Here is a 9,047-nt window from a genome sequence, read left to right as displayed (position 1 = left end):
CCTCACAGCGCCTGAGACCCGGGTTCAGTTCCCGCCTCAGGCGACTGACTGTGTGGAGTTTGCATGTTCTCCCCGTGTCTGCGTGGGTTTCCTCCGGGTGCTCCGGTTTCCTCCCACAATCCAAAAGATGTGCAGGGTCAGGTGAATTGGCCATGCTAAATTGCCCGTAGTGTTAGGTAAGGGGTAAATGTAGGGGTATGGGTGGGTTGGGCTTCGGCGGGTCGGTGTGGACTTGTTGGGCCGAAGGGCCTGTTTCCACACTGTAATGTAATGTAATCTAATCTAATCTAATGTAATCTAATCTAATCTAAAAACATAAAAAGGGCTTATTGCAGATGAAAAGTATTATCAGATCCAGATGCTCTCATTTCTTTTCATTGTATCTTACATCAGCAAAATTTCTGTGCTAAATCTACTATCTTAAGTGACACTTTGCAACAAGTTATAAGTATTAGATTACTTAGTGTGGAAACAGGCCCTTCGGCCCAACAGCTGAAAATATGTTGCTGGAAAAGCGCAGCAGGTCAGGCAGCATCCAAGGAACAGGAGAATCGACGTTTCGGGCATAAGTCCTTCATCAGGAATGAGGAAAGTGTGTCCAGCAGGCTAAGATAAAAGGTAGGGAGGAGGGACTTGGGGGAGGGGCGTTGGAAATGCGATAGGTGGAGGGAGGTCAAGGTGAGGGTGATAGGCCGGAGTGAGGTGGGGGCGGAGAGGTCAGGAAGAAGATTGCAGGTTAGGAAGGCGGTGCTGAGTTCGAGGGATTTGACTGAGACAAGGTGGGGGGAGGGGAAATGAGGAAACTGGAAAAGTCTGAGTTCATCCCTTGTGGTTGGAGGGTTCCCAGGCCGAAGATGAGGCCCTCTTCCTCCAACTGTCGTGTTGCCATGGTCTGGCGAGGGAGGAGTCCAAGGACCTGCATGTCCTTGGTGGAGTGGGAGGGGGAGTTAAAGTATTGGGCTACGGGGTGGTTGGGTTGGTTTGTCCGGGTGTCCCAGAGGTGTTCTCTGAAACGTTCCGCAAGTAGGCGGCCTGTCTCCCCAATATAGAGGAGGCCACATCGGGTGCAGCAGATGCAATAGATGATGTGTGTGGAGGTGCAGGTGAATTTGTGGCAGATATGGAAGTGTCCCTTGGGGCATTGGAGGGAAGTAAGGGGGGAGGTGTGGGCGCAAGTTTTGCATTTCTTGCGGTTGCAGGGGAAGGTGCCGGGAGTGGAGGTTGGGTTGGTGGGGGGTGTGGACCTGACGAGGGAGTCACGGAGGGAGTGGTCTTTTCGGAACGCTGATAGGGGAGGGGTGGGAAATATATCACTGGTGGTGGGGTCTGTAGGTCCATGTTGACCCGCCAAAGCGCGACCCACCCTGACCCATTCCCCTACATTTGCCCCTTCACCTAATATTACAGGCAATTGAGGATAGACAAGTCCCTCAGGCCTGACAGGATATATCCTAGGATTATGTGGGAAGCAAGAAAGGAAATTGCAGAGCCGTTGGCAATGATCTTTTAGTCTTCACTGTCAATGGGGGTGGTGCCAGGGGATTGGAGAGTGGCGAATGTTGTGCCCCTGTTCAAAAAAGGGAATAGGGATAACCCCAGGAATTACAGGCCAGTTATTCTTACTTCGGTGGTAGGCAAAGTAATTGAAAGGGTACTGAGGGATAGGATTTATGAGTATCTGGAAAGACATTGCTTGATTAGGGACAGCCAGCATGGATTTGTGAAGGGTAGGTCTTGCCTTACAAGTCTGATTGAATTCTTTGAGGAAGTGACCAAGCATGTGGATAAGGGTAGAGCAGTGGATGTAGTGTACATGGATTTTAGTAAGGCATTTGATAAGGTTTCCAATGGTAGGCTTATGCGGAAAGTCAGGAGGCATGGGATAGTGGGAAGTTTGGCCAGTTGGATAGAGAACTGGCCAACCAGTCGAAGTCAGAGAGTGATGGTAGATGGTAAGTATTCAGCCTGGAGCCCAGTTACAAGTGGAGTTCCGCAGGGATCAGTTCTGGGTCCTCTGCTGTTTGTAATTTTTCTTAATGACTTGGAAGAGGGAGTCGAAGAGTGGGTCAGTAAATTTGCAGACGATACAAAGATTGGTGGAGTTGTGGATAGTGAGGAGGGCTGTTGTCGGCTGCAAAGGGACTTCGATATGATGCAGAGCTGGGCTGAGGAGTGGCAGATGGAGTTCAACCCTGTCAAGTGTGAGGTTGTCCATTTTGGAGGGACAAATAAGAATGTGGAATACAGGGTTAACAGTAGGGTTCTTAGTAAGATGGAAGAGCAGAGGGATCTTGGAGTCTATGTTCATAGATCTTTGAAAGTTGCCACTCAGGTGGATAGAGCTTGTAAGAGGGCCTATGGTGTATTAGCGTTCATTAGCAGAGGGATTGAATTCAAGAGTCGTGAAGTGATGTTGCAGCTGTATAGGACCTTGGTTAGGCCACATTTGGAGTACTGTGTGCAGTTCTGGTCGCCTCATTTTAGGAAAGATGTGGAAGCTTTGGAGACGGTGCAGAGGAGATTTACCAGGATGTTGCCTGGAATGGAGAATAGGTCGTACGAGGATAGGTTGAGAGTGCTAGGCTTTTCTCATTGGAACGGCGAAGGATGAGGGGTGACTTGATAGAGGTTTATACGATGATCAGGGGAATAGATAGAGTAGACAGTCAGAGGTTTTTTCCCCGGGTACAACAGTGTGTTACAAGGGGACATAAATTTAAGGTGAAGGGTGGAAGGTATGGGGGGGGGGGATGTCAGGGGTAGATTCTTTACCCAGAAAGTGGTGGGGGCATGGAATGCGCTGCCTGTGGGAGTGGCAGAGTCAGAATCATTGGTGACCTTTAAGCAGCAATTGGATATTACATGGATAGGTGCTTAAGCTAGGACAAATGTTCGGCACAACATCGTGGGCCGAAGGGCCTGTTCTGTGCTGTATTGTTCTATGTTCTATGTTCACTGTGTCACCCAATATTGTTAACTATATTCGTGCAAACGCAACATGGCATCGTCAGTTTTGTAACATGCTAAAGTTGGATGACGAGGTATTCAGTGCGGATCTACCGTATCATTCTAAAGTACATTGGCTATCGAAGGGACAGCTGTTAGCACAAATTTTATCTTTGCAAGAACAGATAATTAAATTTTATGAAGAACAGAGTCAGCAATGCGAATTAATGAAAGAAGATTTCTATAGAAATGCTGCATTTCTGTGTGATGTCATGCCAAAGCAAAATGATTTGAATATTTCTTTGCAAGGTAAAACTAGGTCTATATACAAAATGTGGCAAAAAAAACCAAGCATTTCTAAAAAAGCTATCTTTTTTTCAAAATTCTTCTTCTTAAGGAAATTTCGGCTGAACATTTTCCCCAGTTAGCAAAAGGTCATTGATGAACAGGAGGTTTCTTGCGAATCATTTGAAGAATACGCAGCTGTTATAGATTTATTAATTGGACAATACAATGAAAGGTTCTCCGACTTTGAGAATCATGACACCACACTCAAATTAGCATTTCAACCTGACCTGGTTGATGTCTCCAAGGCTCCTAAAGACCTACAGATGGAATTGATTGAGCTCTCAGAAGATGACATTTTAAAGTCCTTTTAAAGTCCTTTAAAGACGCTAAGAAAGATCAGATTGAAATATGGAAAAATGCAATAGAATACCCATGCCTTCGGCAACAACCACTTATTGCTGCAAATCTACATTCTCCTACTTAACCAAAATCAAGATGCCCTTAAGGTCACAAATGACGGATACCCATCTCGAGGTCTGCAGACCTCCATGCTGCAACCAAATATTCAAATGCTTTCCTACAAAAAGCAGTTAGAACAAAGTCATTAAAAAAGGTTAGTTAACTTTAGAATTAACTTTGTCTTTTTTTAGTTAGTTCGTACATAGTAGTTAAGATTTTTACAAAATAATGTGAATTTTGAAGAATATATATAATTGAAGTTTCTTGGATGCGGCCATATTAGATTACAACTAACATAATGCAGCCTTCCAACATGAAAAAGTTCCCCACCTCTGCTCCATCCCCTTCACCATCAGGACTGACCAGCTGAAGGTGGTGGGTATTTGGTTCTGAGGGGCTGGGGCACACGCCAAGTCTTGGGAGGAGTGAGTGTATCAGCAAAGTAAGGCAGAAACTAGGCAGATGAGAGCAACGGTCACGCTCCATCGCGGGTAAAAACCTGGTCATCAGTACTCTCAGTATTGTTATACGTGGCACAGATCTGGCCTATTCCCAGAACCTGTGCCACCGCAGTCACCCGGGCCATCTTCCACTTCATGCGGAGATCAAAGATGGACCGGGTCCGAAGGGGCATCATGTATAAAGATCTGGACAAAGGGGAAAAAGCACGCCCAATGCCACCTTCACCCTGATGGCCACCTTTGTGTGGCTGCATCAAGCTGTGTGTGGATCCCCAGTACGCAAACACCAAGTGTCACTACATACTGAGGTTCTACCTGTCCCCGGTGTTGTGAAGGATGGGCCTGGCCTCGCTGCCGCAGAACGCTCCAAGTAGTTGGACCGGTGATTAGATTGTTTCTGAAAACAGTGTGAGATTAGATTATTCCTTTAACTGCAGTATTTACAGAGTCGGATTAGAATGTCACATCCTGCCTGCAAGACAGAAAACCACCCCCCAGGGCATCAAATTTCAGCAGAACAAATTAACCCTTTACCATCTCATTCCCTCCTTTTATCATTCCACGATAACCAACTAACTGGAGCTGGAGAAGGCACTACCAACTTATTCATAAGAATCTGGCAGCCTGTATTTAAGCAACTTATTGACACACTACATATGATTATAACAAGAATTACTAGTCCATGCAGTAGATAGGATCCCCAGGATCCTCCCAGTCACCACCCTAGCCAGCCATCACCATTCTTTGGGACCTTGTCTGAAAATGATCCAACTAGTTCTTAATAGATTGGATGGCGTGGGTAATGTTGTAAGATTCATCTGTGTCATGGGTGATGCATTTGTCTCCTACTATTGTACAAACTCCTTGTTGGGCCAATTGATAGTCTGAGGATGTTAGGCAAGCTTTCAGGGAGATAAGTTGGAAGCTCAGAGTTAGAACGAACAGAGTTGTTGTCTCTGGTTTGTTACCCGTGCCACGTGATAGAGAGTCGAGGAATAGGGAGAGAGAACAGTTAAATGCGTGGCTACAGGGATGGTGCAGGAGGGAGGGATTCTGGTATTTGGATAACTGGGGTTCTTTCTGGGGAAGGTGGGACCTCTATAAACAGGATGGTCTACACCTGAACCTGAGGGGCACCAGTATCCTTGGCGGGAGGTTTGCTAGTGCTCTTGGTGGGGGTTTAAACTAACTCTGCAGGGGCATGGAAACCTAGACTGTAGCTTTAGGGTGCAGGACCTGGAGTGTAGGAAGGTTAGGAACATGGCATCAATCTCAAAGGAGGGTGCCTGTAAACAGGAAAGTGGCTTGAAGTGTGTATACTTCAATGCAAGAAGTATACGAAATAAGGTAGGTGAACTTGCAGCGTGGGTTGGGACCTGGGACTTCGATGTTGTGGCTATTACGGAGACATGGGTAGAACAGGGACAGGATTGGCTGTTGCAGGTTCCAGGGTTTAAATGTTTTAGTAGGGTCAGAGGTGGGGGTAAAAGAGGGTGAGGTATGGCATTGCTTGTCAAAGATCGTATTACAGCGGTGGAAAGGACGATGGATGAAGACTCGCCATCTGAGGTAGTTTGGGCTGAAGTTAGGAATAGGAAAGGTGAGGTCATCCTGTTAGGAGTTTTTTACAGGCCTCCTAATAGTACTAGAAACGTAGAAGAAAGGATTGCAAGGATGATTCAGGAGAAGAGTGAAAGTAATAGGGTGGTTGTTAAGGGGGACTTTAACTTTCCTGATATTGATTGGGAAAGCTATAGCTCTAGTTTGTTAGATGGGTCGGTGTTTGTCCAATGTGTGCAGGAGGGTTTCCTGACAATATGTAGATAGGCCAACAAGAGGTGAGGCCATACTGGATTTGGTTCTGGGTAATGAACCAGGCCAGGTGTTAGAATTAGAGGTAGGTGAGCACTTTGGGGACAGTGACCACAATTCGGTGACTTTTACTCTAGTGATGGAGAGGGATAAGTGTGCACTGCAGGGCAAGAGTTATAGCTGGGGGCAGGGAAATTATGATGCGGTGAGGCATGACTTAGGATGCGTGGCTTGGAAAAGTAGGTTTCAAGGCAAGGGCGTAATTGATATGTGGAGCTTGTTCAAGGAGCAACATTGAGTGTCCTTGATAAGTATCTACCTGTCAGGCAGGGAGGAAAGGATCGTGTGAGGGAGCCGTGGTTTAATAAGGAATTGGAATCCATTGTTAAATGGAAGAGGGCGGCCTATGTAAAGATGAGGGGTGAAGGTTCAGTTGGGGCGATTGAGAGTTATAAGGTAGCCAGGAAGGACCTCAAGAGAGAACTAAGAGCAGCAAGGAGGGGACATGAAAGGTCCTTAGTTGGTAGGATTAGGGAAAACCCTAACTCTTTCTATAGGTATGTCAGGAATAAAAGAATGAGGGTAGGAATAGGTCCAGTCAAGGATAGTAGTGGGAAGTTGCGTGTGGAAGCTGAAGAGATTGGGGAGACACTGAATGAATACTTTTCGTCAGTATTCACTCAGGAACAGGACATTGTTGCCGATGTGAATACTGAGTCACAATTAAGTAGAATGAATGGTTTTGAGGTATGTAGGGAAGAGGTGTTGGAAATTCTGGAAAGGGTGAAAATAGATAAGTCCCCTAAGCCTGATGGCATTTATCCTAGGATTCTCTGGAAAGCAAGGGAGGAGATTGCAGAGCCAATGGCCTTGATTTTTATGTCCTCGTTGTCTACAGGAGGAGTGACAGAAGACTGGAGGCGAGCAAATGTGGTTCCCTTGTTCAAGAAGTGGAGTAGGGATAACCCTAGTAACTATAGGCCGGTAAGTTTCACTTCTGTTGTGGGCAAAGTCTTAGAGAGAATTGTAAGGGATAGGATTTATGAACATCTGGATAGGAATAATGTGATCAAGGATAGTCAGCATGGTTTTGTGAAGGGCAAGTCATGCCTCACAAACCTTATTGAATTCTTTGAGAAGGTGACTAAGGAGATGGACGAGGGGAAAGCGGTAGATGTGGTGTATATGGATTTTAGTAAGGCGTTTGAGAAGGTTCCCCATGGTAGGCTACTTCAAGAAATACGGAGGTATGGCATTGAGGGTGAGTTGGAGGTTTGGATTAGGAATTGGTTGGCTGGAAGAAGACAGAGGGTAGTAGTTGATGGTAAAGGTTCATCTTGGAGTGCCGTTATTAGCGGTGTTCCGCAAGGATCTGTTTTGGGACCATTGCTGTTTGTCATTTTTATAAATGACCTGGAGGAGGGGCTAGAAGGTTGGGTGAGCAAGTTTGTGGATGATACGAAAGTCGGAGGAGTTGTTGACAGTGAGGAAGGATTTGGCAGGTTACAGCGGGATATAGATAAGCTGCAGAACTGGGCAGAAAGGTGGCAAATGGAGTTCAATGTAGCTAAGTGTGAGGTGATTCACTTTGGTAAGAGTAACAAAAAGATGGGGTACTGGGCTAATGGTCGGATACTTGGTAGTGTGGATGAGCAGAGGGATCTTGGTGTCCATGTACACATATCTTTGAAAGTTGCCACCCAGGTAAATAGTGCGGTGAAGGAAGCATATGGCGTACTGGCTTTTATTGGTAGAGGAATTGAGTTCCGGAATCCTGAAGTCATGTTGCAGTTGTATAAGACTCTTGTGCGGCCACATCTGGAGTATTGTGTGCAGTTTTGGTCGCCATACTATAGGAAGGATGTGGAGGCACTGGAACGGGTGCAGAGGAGGTTTACCAGGATGTTGCCTGGTATGGCAGGAAGATCGTATGAGGAAAGGCTGAGGCACTTGGGGTTGTTTTCATTGGAGAAAAGAAGGTTTAGGGGTGACTTGATAGAGGTGTACAAGATGTTTAGGGGTTTAGATAGGGTTGACCGTGAGAACCTTTTTCCACGTATGGAGTCAGCTATTACAAGGGGGCATAGCTTTAAAGTAAGGGGTGGTAGGTATAAGACAGATGTTAGGGGTAGGTTCTTTACTCAGCGAGTCGTGAGTTCATGGAATGCCCTGCCAGTAGCAGTGGTGGACTCTCCCTCATTATGGGCATTTAAGCAGGCATTGGATAGGCATATGGAGGATAGTGGGCTAGTGTAGGTTAGGTGGGCTTGGATCGGCGCAACATCGAGGGCCAAAGGGCCTGTACTGCGCTGTATTCTTCTATGTTCTATGTACTGCACATCTAGTCTGTTGTACATAGATCCTTTACGCCACCAATTCCTGATTAACTGCCTCTAGTCCCCTCACTATACTGTTTCCCAGGATGGTTAACCCACAAGTGAAGAAATTCTGGTTCTTTGTTGCTATTGTTCCCGCTGACCCTCAGAGGGACAATGCCCCCTGGTAGCCATCGCCAAGGGAAGATCCCAGAGTTACTGGGTCCTTCCAATCCACACAAAACTCCTAACAGCTCGTAAAACTATGGGGCATGGGGCAGTGAGTGGTTCTACTGCCCCTACAGCGAACAGGACCGGGAGAGTCAGGGTGGCCAGAGTAAAAAGGTACGGTTGAGAAGGAACAGACACCCTCTTTAGGCCCGGTAGCATTTTATTGCTCAGTTATCGGCAGTCACAAACTGTTTATATCTCCAGTTTCTCTCCTGGCTGGAGTTTCCTCCTGATCCGATCAGTTGGTAATCATACGAAGGATATGAACAAATGACTGAACTGACATGGGCTCTGTTACAGTTCACACAAATAAATGGTCTTCCTGCAGTAACATTTAAGCACCTTTCCTTGTCACAGGTGCAGGTGACTATTCCATGGCTCACCTGACAATGCCTGTGGCACATCGCCTCGTGCCCAAAAACATTCATGGGAACCAAAGCGTAGGTACAGTCCCATTCCAGTCCTGAGATGCAAAGTGGATAGCTCATGGGATCATAACAAACCGTTCCATTTCTTCCCGGGGTCCCTATGCAGC

Source organism: Chiloscyllium plagiosum, unplaced genomic scaffold (genome assembly GCF_037043375.1).
Source record: "Chiloscyllium plagiosum isolate Xiang-an unplaced genomic scaffold, Cpla_swu_hap1 HiC_scaffold_15, whole genome shotgun sequence".
NCBI classification, from domain to species: domain Eukaryota; kingdom Metazoa; phylum Chordata; class Chondrichthyes; order Orectolobiformes; family Hemiscylliidae; genus Chiloscyllium; species Chiloscyllium plagiosum.
Note: the sequence above shows the minus strand (reverse complement) of the source record.